General features: G+C 47.0%; 1 protein-coding gene across 2 annotated transcripts in view; it reads right to left on the bottom strand.

Moving 5' to 3' along the window:
- The window catches only part of SLC45A4 (solute carrier family 45 member 4), an 87474-nt gene extending 73445 nt beyond the window's left edge, over positions 1-14029 (bottom strand). For both annotated transcript variants that reach the window (XM_080381091.1, XM_080381089.1), the window contains exon 1: positions 13415-14029. The gene's annotated coding sequence lies outside the window, so the exon portion shown is untranslated. The remainder of the gene's footprint in view (positions 1-13414) is intronic.
- Positions 14030-15883: the final 1854 nt, after the last annotated feature.

Genomic DNA, 15883 nt, shown 5'->3' with positions numbered 1-15883 from the left:
CATCAGTTACCCTGCTGCACAAACTCTTCATCTTCTGAGAAAGGCGAGTGTTTTTTATAGTGGATATGTATTTTATATCATCCCTTCTGGCTTGTTTTGAGCTTCATTTGCCAGAAGTGAGAGATGCTGCTGTACTGTTCCCCTTTTACTCCATTCCCCCCTGCCCTGCTTTGCTTACTGCTAGCCAAGTATTGCCCCAAACTGTTTCTTCTCTTACAGGTCTGTGCCTTTCTGTTAACTGCAAACTTCAACCTGTTTTCCTGTGGTTTAAGCAGATACAAGGTCTTTCTACCATGTGGATTTACTCATCTGAAATACCACAAAATCCATATTCCAGATGAGCCACTTGCAAAACTCCTCCTTTAAGCACTTACTTTAACAAACTTGCAGCATTTCATCTACTCTGTGGTTTTGATCTCCCTCTGAAATGCAGCTGAAGCCAAGACGTTTAGGAAAGGCGGCATACTGTTGAACCAACCTCACACCCTTAGAAAACTAGTGTAAAATTCAGAGACAAGCCTAGAAATTGGAGTTCCCAATATTTCCAGGGCTTGGAGGCAGAGGCTGCATTTGCACACTTGATGCTGTGTTTTGCCTCAGCTCTCTGAGCTCCATCTGAATTCTGCACTTGAAGCCAGACCCAGCAAAACTTACAGCTACTCAGACCTATGCTTTTGATTTGTACGTGACAAAAGATACAGACCTGGTTGCAGCAGACCTCTGGCAACTGTACTGTTAATGACAGGAAGAAAGTGAAGCTGTTCAGCTGATCCATGACCATTTGCAACTCAGCCCGTGATATATTTGAATTGCAAAAAACTTCAGAAAGTTTTCACGCATTGCAGGGACAGATATTCCACCACCTGTCTCACTGGAGGTTTGCATGATGTCCCTTTTTATAGATCAGAAATAGTGCACAGGTGCAGAATTCCCAAGTACAAGGTACTGTGTGTGTGCATGTGTGTGTGTGTGTGTGTTGCATTCATTGACTTTACTTTCTCTCTAATGACCTATGAGTATCTCTTGTCTCATGGAATTGAGTGTTGTTTGCTTGTTCACAGTTTCCTTTCCTTCCGTTATCCAGCAAAGAAAGTTTGCTTAAGTGGCTTTTGTGAACTCTTTCAAGATCCCCAGAAGGATGATACAGGAAACAGAGAGTTTCCTTTCTATATAAACTTCTAGGGTGTTCCCATAATAGCCTGAAATTTATCTGCACTCAACAGTCTGCAACTGGACAAAAAATTAATGAACTGTCAAGGGATCAGGCAAAACACAATTAAAGTATCGGAGAGAGGAGAGCTTGCAATAAAAAAGAATCCTCCACTTACATAGCATCTTTTATCCCATGTTACCAAACACTTTCCCTTCTATGTTTCCAATTACTTTACAAGTTGGCTGTGCTTTAACCATTCAGCCTGAAATTTTCTGTAGTTGCTCCCTGCCTCAAGTTGAATACATTTTTCAGAGAAGAAGGAAAAGTGAAAAGTTACACACACAAAAAAAACTTTTTTAAAAGGTGCAGTCATATTTCACTGAGATTAAAACTAAAGAATTAGTTTTATGAATGTTTAAGCTTTCTCCCTCTTTATTTTAAAGAGTATGTTTGCACCACAGGAGGCTGGAACAGGACTGAGATGCTTGGCACAGAAGCAGTGCTGGGGATCAGAGTCTATTGCTGTCTCTGTGAAAATGCATCTGGATTTGTCCAAATAATAAACCACAGACAAACCTCTACTTGAAAGTATTAGAGGCAGGCTTGCACCTCGTTTTTTATGCCTGCTGACAGCCGTGCCCATAGTTTCTACAGCCCCCTAAAAGCAGCCCCCATAAGCAGAACATCTGGACAAGGCGCTGACAAAATGGATTCTCATCTTTCATGATTTCACCCTGGGTGACCTGGCACAGTGGGTGAGATCTGGGAGGATTGTAGTACTGGGAGGGAGGGCAGGGCCTGTGCTGAAAGCTGACAAGGTAGAAATGTGAGTCATTAAAAGGCAAAGACCAAACTGTAAAGAAACAATTACTTACATTATTATTTAAAAAAAAAAAAAAATCAGATCTGGAAGGCACGTTCGCCTGGTGGTTGACACTCCCTACAAAAGCACCGTGTTATTCCAAAAGTCTCCCATGAGACGAACAAACCTTGCCAGGAATAATCACAGATCTGGAATTGTGTAACTGCTCAACTAAACACAGGCAGAGAACAGATAGGGAACCTGTGCTTTTCTTTTCCTGCCCACTTCCTTGATTTCAGGGCTGTGTGGTGTTTGGGAGCTCTGTGGCTTACATTGGCTGGAGCAGTCAGGACACCAGAAAAAAAAAAAAAAAAAAAGCTTCTTAGCAACAGCTTCACAGCATCTGTTGTTTTTAACTCCATTCATAAAAGCAGTTAGCCATGCTGTAGTGAGGCAGGCCGCTACACTTAGCATACTCAACCTTTGCGAGAAGCAGAAAGCTCTTGACTTGCTCTGAGCTGAGCGCTGGCAGATTTCATGCCCTCCCAGCACTAATCCAGCGATAAAGAAAATGGCTTTAAGCCACTTCAGATTCTAGTGCTCCCATTAGTATTCTCCAGTTACAGAGATCAAAGGACTACAACGGGCAGTGCAGCGAAGGGAACGAGGAGATGCAGGCAACAGCTTCACCTCCCCTCTTAGCGGGGTTTGGGCCATTTTCTCAAGCAGGAGAGACCATGTTTGGGGAGTAGATGCCACGTCAGCCTGGCTTGGACAGTTCTGCAGCACGCTGGCACTCCCACATTGCAGGAGTCTGGGCATTGCATCAGGCAGCGTTAACGGCAGGGCTGTGGTGCCTTTATTTTAGCGATAATTTACGGCTAACCAAAAATCAGATACTTAACCTGCTGCAGCCTGGAAGGCAAGTCTGTATGTGAAATGACCCATATCTGCATGGCCACAGGCAGAAGCTGATGTGAAAATTGTTTTGGTAACAGCAGTTAGTGCAGCAGTAGTTTTTATTAATTTTCTAAAACAACTTGTGGAAATTAATATTTTTTAAATTAAGAAACACTATTTGTCACTTTTAAAATCAAAAGCCTCATGTTTACTGAGAAAGGGTTGTCTTTATTGACAAGAGCCTATCTTTTTTTCCAAGACAAAAAAATGCTGTGAAACAGTACTATTTAAAATAGTCTCTGAGCAAAGATAAAGAGGTTCTGCTATAAAACCTCACCATACAGAGGAAGTAACTGAGGAAGGCAGCTGATGTGGGATTTCACATACTGAGAAGGTTTGGAAACAAGAGTCTGGTGGAGCTCTGTTATGTTTGCCTTGCAGCAGAGAAGGCTAAAAGGGATTTGATCTGTCCCCAGAAATACCTGTGGCAGAAGAAGGTACCAGGTTTGAGCAGGCTGTCTAATCTGTTAGGCAAAGTGCTGCAAGAGCTATTTCCCAGAGACAGAAACAAGAGATGTTCCCTCTGGAAATAAGGATCAGAGGTTAATTAACTGTAGGAACATCCTACCAAGGAAGCCACCCTGTGAATTTCTATATGATAGATTGTGGGCATTGCCATTGAACATTTTAGGTGTAACCTGCTTTGCTGTTGATTACAGAGGGATGCCAGGGGTCTTGCCTCAGGTACCCAAACCTCAGGGCTGTGAATACCTCACAGGTGCCTGCTGGAGGACCGTGCCCTGCTTTGATGTTTCTCTGTGAAAGAGCCTCCTCAAGTCTCTGGAGAAAAGCAAAACAAGGACAAATTTGCACTTCCATTACTCTGTTTTCATTTACAGCCAAATTCTGCCAAAATTTGTGTGTCCATTTAAAACTTTTATTTCCTCCCCACTGTCCTGCCTCCGTGCTGGGGTGCATGTTCCTCATGTTCCTTTTTTTTTTTTTTTTCTTTTAGTAACAGCTTTGCGGTTGCTTCACAGCCCACTTGATGATATACTCATCACTCCAGACACAACAGGGCTCAGAGCTGAGCACAGTCTATGTACAAACAGTCTATGTACAAACACTGCTATGTGAGGTTTTGGAGCCTGCCCCATGCCCAGGGCAGAAGGCAGAAGACTGCAACAGACTTTCCTTGGCTGCAATACTACGGCTCAGCCCGTAACTGGGGGCTGTGGAAAATTAATTTATGGGCCCTGTTTTCAAGGCATGGCCGGCAAGGTCACAGTTTTGAAGCTGTAAGGGCACAGCCTTTTCCTACTTGCAGCCAGTACGCATGCCAGCTTTCCTGTACTCGCTTCAGATGTCACCAGATCGCTGTCACATGAACACACCGTGGGTGGGGGAATGCCCTGGCTGCTCCAAACACGGTGCCATTGGCTGCCCAGCCTGTTTTCTTGCATGGTAAATCTATGAATGCAGCCTGATGATTGCTCAAAGTGTAACTTAAACCCACTCTTCAGAGACGCAGCTTCTGGCTGAACTCTCCTTGGCCCTTGCAAGGCTGAGCAAAGGAGTTTGTTTAAACCAGCCTTGAAGACAGTGCTGCCCTGTGTAGCAGTGTACAAGAAGTTGCATGATGTATCTCTGCTGAGGGTATCAACTTGTACAGTTACGCTTCCGCATCTGCTTGGTGGTCAGCCCAGCTGAATGGAGACAATTTGAATGCAAAGAAATGGATTTTTCCCAGGCACCGAAGCCAGAGCTGATTCCTTTTGGACATGAAGAGCCTGGGCTTGGTGTACATTGAGCCCTGTCCCTGGGCAGTTTAATCTCACCAACCAGAAATCTATGGATTTACACTTCCATATGCAACTGTTTGATAATCATGTTGCCATGGCTACATTTGAATCTTGCAATAAATGTGTAATTTCACACATTTACATCAAAAGGAATTGCAGGACATACAACTGCCTACTGCCTAACAAAGCAAGCTGATCTCTCTCCATAAGCACTTTCCATTTTTAACACTGTATTATTGTACTCATTGGGTGTTTTGGGGGCATTGAGGGCTATAGGGCAGGTTTGACAGCCTGGAGGTCAAATTCTTGAGGTCTTGTCTACACTAAAGCTTCCCCAGTGCTGACATCAGGGCAGTTGCCCTTCTGGGATCTAAACAGCCAGTTTCAGGGCAGTGCTGGTTCAGTAGCTGCTCCTGCTGCCACTGTGCCTGGGAGCTGCAGGATGCTGAGATCTTTTGCAATTAAAAAAAGAGAGTTGAACACAAGGTCCTGGTGTGCCTGAAATGCAAGGTGAAGGACTGAGGAAGAGGAGTGGAGTGAGAGGCTCTGCTCAGGGGTCTGAAGCCCTCCTCTTTTCCTAGTTTGGTCCCTTCATCCTCTTTTCAGCCCCGTCCTCTCATAACTTCCTTGCTGGGTCCCTGTCTCCTCTCTTTCACCTTCTGCCACCAGCACTGCTCCTTATCTCAGGAGCCACCTTGTCCCAGTCTCTTTGCTCCACTGCCCCCAGGCTACCTGCCCATCTGTCCCGCAGGTTCCTTCTCCCAAGTGTTCTTCCACTTCTGATGGCTTCTTAATCCCATGCACAGCTCTTGTCTTGGTCCATGCCTCCTTCTCTGCCTCTGACAAAAGTCAATGGGCAGGTAAGAGTCATTTAGAGAGGTGCATGTAGCAGGGGTAGCAGAGAAGAGGCTGCGTCCAAGGTACAACTTCAACCAGCAGCAGCTGAATGCAGTGGTGGATGGCAGAGATGCACTCACTGAGCATCAGATCTGGAGAGAAAATTGCATTCAGATTCTATCCCTGCCGATTTAAACAAATTTTTCAGGAACTCAAAACTTGGACAGTTCTGCCTTTGTTTTTTTTTCCTATAGCAACAGCAGCTGGAACAGTGTCAGCACCAAGGCAGGGCTGCAGCTGGGTTTATCCTTGCTCAGAAACAAAGAGGTGCTGGAGAGTCTTTAGCATTAACAGAATGTGGGCAAAGCAAATGTTTCACCTCACTCTATGAACTTACTGTTGTGTAGAGAGGAAATTTGACTGAGACAAGTACCCAATACTGACAATTGCTGTGTGAGAAACTGGAAAAGTAAAAAATACTGGAACAGATTAAGATATTTTTTCCCTAGTTGTTTATACAATTGGAAAAGTTAAGTAAGCCTAATTATTGAGGTTATTGGTTTTAATGAGTCACCCCCTTGCTATTATTATTCCTGGTTTCTGTTGCCATAGGACAAGAAGCTGCAGCTGGGCTAAGCTGTGCTGTGCAACAAACCCTTACATTTGCTTTTCCAAGATTGAGACATAGGAAAATGGGTGGACTCAGGCAAACAGGGGAACGTGGGGAAGGAAAGTGATGCTTGCCAGTATGGCCTGTGGCAATCTGACCATTGTGCAGATACTGGGGGCAAAGATGAGTTTCTACCAGGGGCTGGGGGGACTGATGTGGCATTGATTTTTGGATGTTTCTGAGGAGCCCTTTCCAAAGATGTGGTAGAAAGTATGAGGAGGTTGTCCACAGAGGTTGTCATCGTGGGCTGGTTGTTGGAGGCAATGGCCATGGTCAGAGAAGTCACAGGGCTTTGAGAGTGAAGATCTGAGTTTGATGCTATGGGATGGGAGGAGCCAGTGGAGGGATAGAGGCTGGGAAGCAAGACAAAAGGGAGAGGTCAGGAGAAAAATCTCCATGGTAGTATCCTGAATGGGTAAAAGCGAAGCATGAACAGGGCCCATTGAAGGTACTTTAGTAACAGAGGAAGGGAGAGGTAGGTAAGAGATTTACCTGCAGGGCTGGAGAAGCTGGGCTTGAAAAAATCCACAAGGTTCAACTGCAGCCTAAATTCATGGACCTCAAAAGAGAGGTGTGAGGTGGCATTCAGGAGCCGTGTCTGCATGGCAGATAACGCATTTTGTTGCCCACTGTGCTTTTAGAAGATTTAGGGAGAAAGCTTGGGAGGAAAGGGATGTCAAAATCTCTGTCTTATCTAGGCTGAGCTTTAGATAATAGACATCCATGATACGTCCTGTCACCTGGGATGATTGCTTTGAACTGGCCTTTCTTACTGAGAGCCAAAACAAGTGTGCAAGAGGACGTGGGATCTCGCTGGAGGAGGGTGTACTTGTGTGTGTGTTAGTGTGCAGGCTAATTCTGATCTGCTGTTCAGGCGGCACCACAAGCCCACGGAGTGGCGGCAGGAACATGCTAACCCACAGTGTTCCATTGATTGGTTTCAATTGATCAGTTGTATAGAAACAAAGCAAATGAAGTTTCTGGTCTCTTGGATGTTGCAGTGGGTGTCGGGTTTGCTTGCAGCAAGTTTATCTTTTTCAGCTGATCCTGCACTTTCGGTTCTCTCTCCAGGATGGTTGAGAAAAGTCTTTATTGAGATGGGTAGCTGGCCTCAGGAAAAAAAAAAAAAAAAGGGAAGATCTGCTGGAAGAATGTACTGTCAGATTTTCTTTCCCTCTTGAATGCATACAAGGACAAGTACTAAAAATGCCATGGGAGCAAGCATGGGAGGGGTATGTACAGAAATGAGCTGCCCGGTGGGTGTGAAAATCATTCTTGAGCCATTGTGTTTTCCCTCCTCCCTTCCCTTAGCCCAACAAGAAGAGTTGCACAGTCTTTTGTCTTCCAGTACTTTAGTGTACAAAGCCTGGAGCAGAAGGAAACCCTCACCTTTCTTTCTGTGGCATGGGTAAAGTGTGCCTCCCCTCTTCACAGCTACCAAAATCTGGCCTTTCCTGCTTGATTATCCGTTTCCCAATAGTTCCCAGAGCTCGAATGCTGGACTCCACCAAGGCTTCACAGAGAGATTAGCGTGGACTTGCCTTGTCCGTGGATGACCTTAATTCTCTTTTGCATTTATTCCTCCTAGAGGATCAAGGAGAAGGAAGGGGAGGGTGAGCTACAGTTAAATCCGGTTCTTGGATCTCCCTTCAGCCAGTGGAGAATGGGCTGTGTGCCTAAAGGAACCCAAAAGGCCCCATGGCGTGAGGTGCCTCACAACCAAGCAGGATGTGGTGGACTATTCCCAAGTGCCTGAGCTGCTACACGCTCCGGCCATGCTCCAGCAGACAGCACAACCCAGAGACCCTGGGGACAGTAACAGGGCTGCTGCCAAGGCACCGAGCTCCCCTCCAGGCAACTGGAAGATGGCAAAAATGCAGGTCGTGAATGCTGTCTGGAGCGAGTGACCTGGATGTGTCTGCCCAGACTTCATACAAAAAGGCAACGTGGTCCCGGCTTCGTTGCTCACAGGGCTTTGTGCCGGAGGCCAAAGCGGATACTGTACAACGTGTAGAGAGCCACAGCTCTTGCCCAGTCGCAGAAGAGGCCACTGTTCCCAGTGGTACCCAGTACAGCTCTGTGAACCCATCTGCACAATAGACTTGTCAAAATGGATGCCAAGAGCATCCAGCCTCTCTGCCGTTACTGCCAAAGCTTTCCAATAGCAGGCTGCTCTGCAGCCTAATGCAGCTCACTAAGGGCGAAATTCAGATGCTTAGGATGTTCAGATGAGAACTGCATAATGCATTAGCAAGTTATCAACGTTTTTTCACTCTTGAGGCCAATTAATTTTTGGATGCAAGCATGCTGAGACCACCTTGTGCAGCACTGCTGCTGTGGTTTCCATGGGTTGTTAAAGCGAAGTTAAGCTGTGTTTTTCTTTGTGTGTTTATCAGTGTTTTCTCTGTTAGCTTGTGCATGTGAGAATTGTTATCTGAAACACCCTCTCCTCCCTTCCAAACCACACTGAATCCTCTGGCAGTGGCAAGTAGCCCATGGACCACAAACTGAGAAGAACCTGGCTCATTCCCTCCCTCTCCTAACAGGTATTTGCTTGATATTCGTGAACACAGGAATCAAACACAGGAGTTCCCAGCTAATGACAGTCACGATCCCAGTTGGAAGCTGCTCCTGTGCCTAACAGTTAGCTAAGAATTATCTCAAATACCCCAAAATAGGTCTTACAGGACAAGTAGAGGAGATCTAGAAGGTTATTCAGTCTGCCTCCAGCATTGCACAGGGACAAGGCTCACTCCACCTTTGCATGACTGTAAGATTTGCTTCTTCTCTCCCTTGTAAAACTGTATGATGAAAACAGTTTTCCCCAGGCATTTGCAACTTATGAGCATTATTTAGTGCATCACATTACAAATAAAGGAAAATACTAAATTTCTGCTGATTTTTTTTTTGTTTTGTTTGGCGCTCAAGTTTTGTATCCCTTAGTCCTTTTTTGACAGGTTAAAATTAAAGGACTTTTCAGGGTGATCAGGGTCAAGAAAGAACTAGAATATCAGTCTTCTGCTGAATGAGACAACACAGGGGAAATTTTCATTAGATCATCTTGAATCTTGGGATCCAAATACTCTTTTTCTCCTGCTCTTCAAGTCAGGTCAATGTGCAGGGTACCAAGGGCCAGACTAGCAGGAAAGGCGGCACTGCTTTTGCTTCCCCTTCCCTCCTGCATACAGAAATGAGGGACATGATGAGCTTGCAAGCTCAGATTAAAAAGGACTGTCTGCCAGGGAGCAGACATGCTCCCCTAGAATCATCCTTCCAGCTCTCCCATGTGGGCAGGGAGAGATTCTGGTTATTTCATTCTCTTAGTTAGGAACAAAATAGCACGTCCATCACTCGCCACTAACAAAGAAGTACAATTAATGTATCTGGTGATACATCCTGTCTGCCCCGAGGTACTGTTGTGCAGTGGAAGTTGATAAATTGGACCAAATAATGCCTTAAAAATACCCTGTTTTCACAGTATCTTAAACTCCAGGTCAGAGTGGGCACAGGCTACATTGGGCCACAAGTGTGTGGGATGTCACTTCTGACTTTACAGACACTATCCATTTTCCCTCCATGTCCCTTTTTTACCACCAAGAATTTAGCTGATTTAGCAAAATATCATGGACAATAATAGCTAGTGCCAGTCTTGAAGGATCAACATCGTTTCTGCAGTGCAACCCACTGCATGCAAACTGGGAAGAGTCAACGTGGGCTTCCTGGGAAGGCTGATGCAGTGATGAGAAGAGGAATGACATGTTATTAGACTGGTATATATGTGTCAGGTCAAAGGCCTCAGATTTCTGCAGAAAGATGGGATCTTGCCTGACTTCAGCAGAACTGGTTGCATCAAAAAGGTTTAGTGCTGGATTTTGTGTCTGCAAGGATACAATGCTCAGACTCTGTGCTCACCAGCATAGAGACGGTAAGTGATACGTGAGAAGCCTCCACACTTTACAATTAGAAAAAAAAGAAAGCTGGCATGAGATGGTAAATGCTGCCATGTGGTGTTCAAGGAAAACCTGTTTGCGTGGGATGTGCTGGAAAAATTGCTCAAGAATGGTGCATTCTCATAAAAAATGATCTGGCTGCTGTTCAGGTCAGTGTCTTTGTATAGAAGCTGTGGGCTACGTGGTTGCTTCAGCATATACGTGCAGCCGCTGGCAAGGTGATTGCTTTCTGTGTGATCTAATCCCCCTTGCCCTGGAGTGTTGGAGATCTTTGCCCTCACCTAGTTTTGGGTCTGGATCCATCTTCTCAGAGCAGCTTGCATTGACACAGACCTTCATGGCAGAGAGAGGCACCCTGTGGATGTCAGTCCAGGAGAGCAGCTCAGCCAAGATCAGTTTACTGGTGGTGCTTGGTCCCTTCTTGGGGGGAAGGTGGGAGGGCTAAAATGCCACACTCACTTTATTAGCAGATTATAACTAGGTTTCTGATCCCTGCCAAGCAAAGCAGTGACCATGCTTCAGAAGAGGATGAAGAGATTCCTGGAGATTCAGATCATGAATTAGCACTAGCTGCAGGAGGAAATAAATGACAGGAATGCCCAGTTGCTAGCCAGAGCCTCCTTTCAATCCCTGCTTAACAAACTATCAATAAATTGTGAAGGGACAACCCCGCCCCACCCACCCCCACCCCCACCCCCCACCCCCCATCTCCTTTTCCACCTTAGGCGTAGGCTGAAAATAAAAGACAGCTGGAAGCGTCCTGCAAGCCAGAGAGCTGGAAGCCTTCCCTCATGCACTGTTCTTGCTCTTCTACTACCAGACCTCCAGCCTTTCTGACTATACTGATGTTGGTCTACACTAGGTTCCTGTAATCTTCAAGGCTAGAAACAGCATGACTACCACCAAAGCCTGCAGCGGTTAGCCCCTCTGGTTTCACAGGGTGAAGTTTAATAGGCATGACTTAATATGGTTGCTTGGTACAGAAGGTCCTTTGTCCTCAACCATATTAAACAAAATAATACAGACCATAAATTTAGTGTAAAACCTGTAGTTAAGGAAAATGAAGTAGCAATCCATGGCAGATTGCTGCTTCTGCAGGGGAAGCACCCTTACACTGCTGAGTAGTTTGGTCATGATCAGTCCTGAAGCAGCCACTGGGAATTAGAACAGAGTAAAGTTATGCAGGAGGAAGGTTGTGCTTTAGGTTCCTTCTGCCATTGCTTTTAAAAAATCAGCCTTCACAGAAACTGCTCTTTTCCTTCTGGAAGGAGAGCTGAAGCAGTGTTTGAATCTGAAGTTTATAATAGAGAAGTGGGGAAGGAGCAAAGGTCCCTTTTTTTGCAGACACACAAAATCTCTCATTTGTGACTTCATGCACTGGCTGGTGAGTGCAGACAGAGATGGGTCAGCGCAGGGAGCAGTCCCTGCCATCACATGCACAGGTGCTTACATACCCTCGCCCCTCCACACCCCAGGAGCTGTCCCAGCACCACAAATGCTGTCTCTCCATTCTGGTCCCTGGTCGCCTCCTCTCCAGGAGGATTTGTTGCTATTTGCCCTCCTTTCCAATCTCCATCCTGTCCAAATCAACACTACCAAGTTGCCCTCCTTGGCATTTTCGCTACTTTGCCCCAGTTGGAGTTGTGTATGAACTCAGACCTCACATCCTTGCTGCATCTGTGCACTCATAGCACTGGGTGCTTGATGCCAGCTTTTGAGAAACAAGCACCAGCTTTAACTATGAGATGCCCAAGACTGTGAGCACTGAAAGCACCAGGAACGATCACTGTGTTACACCCAGCTAGGCTGTCCTTTTAAGAGCACAGCCCTGCCTGTGTAATACCCATCATCACAGCTACTGCAATGCTATGGCTGCAAAGACAAGATCTGGGGTACAACGAACAGTTCACACCTCCTCCCCCAGACACAGATGCATACACACCCATGCACAAAACCAGGGCATTAAAAATTTCCTCTGTGACTGGGCTGTTTTGCTTGCACAAACATTATTTCTGAAAAGGCCTGGCATTCAGATGGCAGGCAAGATAACTGTTTTCAGCAGTGCCCATCATTGTGGTGTCTGGGCTTTGCAAAACAGGCTCTGTCTTTGGGGGGAAAAAAAATAAGGTAAGAAGAGCCCTCTAAGCTAAGGTCTCACCCCTCCTGACTGTCTCAGAAAGTAAATCATACTGAACCATGTTCCCCTGCCTTGAGATTATTATACCATTTTGAAACACCAGCCTGGTCTGGTAATCCTGCGTCTTAACCAGTCTCACAGGCTGCCTCCTTTAGCTGCCAGCAAACATCCTCTTCCCAAATCAACCCGACCAAAATGAGCTGCAGCAGAATCCGCATTAATTGCTCTTCTTGCTCCAAACAGCATGATTTACAAAGGGGACATTTCCTGCAGTAGCCAGACCTGCAGTATTCATTATTCTTAAACTAGGGGTTGCTGCGGTATCTTTACAGCCCTTAATCTCACACACTGCCTTTAAGCAGCACCCACCGGCTGCAGCAATCCCGCAACATGCCCTCTTTCTGTCCTCTCCCAGGCAAGCAAGGCAAGAGGCTCCAGAAAGAGCTGGCAGAGCAGGGGCGCTTTTCGGCAGTCACCCGGCAAGAGCTGCATCCCCCCTTGGAGCCAGGCATGCAACTTCCACCTGCACTGGCAGGCGCAGAGCACTCACGTTGGCTTGGCGGCAGCGCGGATCCCTTTGAACAGCTTAGCTGTGATTCATTTTTAACCCCGGCCAGCGGATCTAAGCTTCTGTCCCCAGGGCTGAAACAGAGGTGCCTGCATGACCCCGAGGCATCCAGACGCGGGCTTACCAGCTGACGTGTCAAAGCAATGTCACCGTTAGCAAATATACCAACAAACCGAGCGACCGACTGAGCAGCCCACACATTGGTGTGAACAGCTCGCTCTGTGGCGTGTGGGATCCCTGCTGCATGGGCAGGCAGCTCATGCCTCTGTCGCTGCTCTTGGCTTTGTGCAGCCCCATTGAATTCGGTGTTGCTAGCTCGCATTTTCTGCTGATGTTTAAAATAGCATCAGGAATGTTCCCTGTTGATCTCCCCGGCAGTGCTTGCTGAGCCATACCGGGTACTACAGCTCCTGCAACTGCCTCCATGCAGCATATTAAACATGATTGCTTGTTTTCTCCCTCCAGAGGAGGTCGGGGGGAGAAAGCCCTGCAGACATTTCTCACCCAGCTACCAGCAAATCCCGACCTGAGCTAATTCTGCCATGGCTGAAAGCAGAGGATGTTTGCAGTGCATGAAGCTGATTTGCTGACTTACCCTTCATCTCTCTCAAGAATGCCAGGTGAAGAAGCCGGCCTCTCGCTCAAGAAATAAACCACAAGAAGCCCGACAGCAGCCACTGCAGAGCTTGCTCAGAAGTTCGCTCCCTCTGTCACAGTGTATGCAGCTTGCCAGGTATAGCCTGGATGAGAACACCCTGTGCTTTTCCCAAGATGAATGAGATCAGCACATAATTCAGGCAAGGAAAAAAAAAATATTCACTGCTAATATATGTGATGGTTTACGACCCAGAGGTAAAGTGCTGGTCTACGAGTTCCTCTGCTTTACAACTCAGGGTTTTCTGGGGCAAATTTCACAGGGAGAGGGAGTTTCTGTTCTGCATTTGGTGGTAGTAGACACATGTTAAAAAGCAAGCAAATAGTACATCCACAGGGCAGGCAGAAACCCTGTCCTCGGCAGCATGAGATGGAGGACACATGAAGGGTACCATTATGAGCAGCAGAGACACCTTTATAATGTTCATGCTGATGCTTTTTTGACTCAAGCCAGCACCTTCTGTTATATACTCCACATAGTTTGAGCAGATCCTCACTCTGCTGGTCCTGGCTTTTCTGAGCAAGGTTGTTCAGATTAAACTCTTTACCGGCTGGCTTCTTCATGCCTTTCTGCTGCCAGGTCCTTTGCATCAAGCATTTCTCAAGCCTCATCACCTGCCTGTTGGGGTTGGGGGATATCACCGTGCTGAAGCCCTGGGGTGACAGGGAGGCAGGGAAAGGGCATGAGCTACTTGGAGGACTCAAATGGGCTGAAACCTTTTGGTGGCAGGGAGTCAAAAAACATCATGTACCTCTGGGATCTCTGTCCTTGTGCTGGGGGGAACCTATACTATTAAATGCAAGAGGACCATGGCATGGCCAGGAGTTTTAATGGCTGCTTTGGCCTTAGCTAATGGTTGGGAACCTGTGTGGCACAAGAACAGGGAATGTTCCTTTAGTCTTAGCTAGGTGAAAAGTGACTGTATTGGAGGAAAAAGGGAAAAGTCACATGATTTGCTCAGGACCAGGCCCCAAGACTTGTGTGGTTGGGAACCCAGCTCAGCTCTCTGAGTTTCTACCCATAGCTTTAGCTATGGCAAACCCCCCTTTCCCTCTCCTGAAGCCCAGGACTAGGAGTCACCTAGGTAATGACTTCTGTTACGGACTGTCTGAGTAACCCGGGGTGTGTCCCTGCATCTCCTCAGCCTGCTCATCTGCGCAAAGCTCCTTTGCAACTCATCCACGCGAGAGGCAGATTCCCCTCTGACAGCCTAGACTGGGACGTGGGTTTTGATGTGGCTGAGATAGCCTGTGTGAATAGGCAGGCTGCAGGGAAAGTCTGGCTCCCTCTGGGTGACACTTAAGCAGGGGGTGGCAGGGCAGCATGCTGTGCTCTCCTGTCACTGTCCTGAAGGCCAGATTTGTTCTCTGGCATCAACGAGGCTGGTGGCTGGCTACCAGCTGTGTCCCAGGGAAAGGTTTTTCCTACCTGTGCTTGAGGTCTGGCAAAGCCTCATGCAGCCTGTTGCTTGTCTGAGCAAGTTGGCTTCAGCTGTTGGATGTGCAGGATGCCCCACTGGTGGTGGGAGAGCCAGGGAATGAAGCAGCCATGCAGGGCCAGAGAAGATTTAGAAGAAAAGCCCATTCAAGCTTTCTGAGACATGGCTCCCTGGGCCCAGTGACCTCTGTAGTTGCAGCAGGTCCTGCAACGCAGAGGGGCAACGCTGCATGGGTCCCTAGGAGGTGTGGGCAACAGGGATGGTGGACCTCCTATCACTGTTACAGACCTGCCTGTGCTTTCGACCTGCGAGGCAGCTGTGGGCATGTTTGGAAGCTACACGCAAGACTGAACTAACCTACCTCAAATAGGTGCTTCGATTAATTAGTCAGTACATGTTAAGTGCTGCAAAGATTTAAGGCTCTGCTTAATTGTTAAGTAACTCAATCATCAGTGGCTGCGTGGGTTGCCCAAGGCAGATATTGGATGAATCAGCCAGTCCCTGGCAAGTGCAAGGTAAGGAGGGAGAAAACTTTCCAGGGCTGGGTGACAGGATGATGCGTTGGTTAGGGGACAGCAGCCATTACTGAGGTCACTGGGACTGGCAGAATTTATAAGAAAGGTCAGATCCTGCACAGAGCAGCCTGCTCTGAGGGGAGCAGAGCTTTTTTAGGCTATGGACAGGAAGGCAATGAATCCATAGCAGAAAGAGCTAAAAAACCGATGAGGAACTTCTTTGAGGTTTTCAAGCTTGTTATGGACAAGCCACTCTGAAATAAGTGGGTTTGCAGCTGAACAGAAATGCTTTAGGGGATGTGAGAATGATTTGGGTGAAATGGGGAGCGCTTACATACCATGGACTCACCTGTCCTCCCTGCAGGGGCTGGCCCTATGTTATAGGTTTGGGAGGGCCATGAAGCTGCTGAGAAGGGGTGAACTTGCATCCTGCAGGTCAGTACTCTGTGCAGCAAT

This window comes from Falco punctatus (assembly GCF_963210335.1).
Source record: "Falco punctatus genome assembly, chromosome: 3".
Classification (NCBI taxonomy): domain Eukaryota; kingdom Metazoa; phylum Chordata; class Aves; order Falconiformes; family Falconidae; genus Falco; species Falco punctatus.
This window is presented reverse-complemented; position numbering and strand designations above follow the sequence as displayed.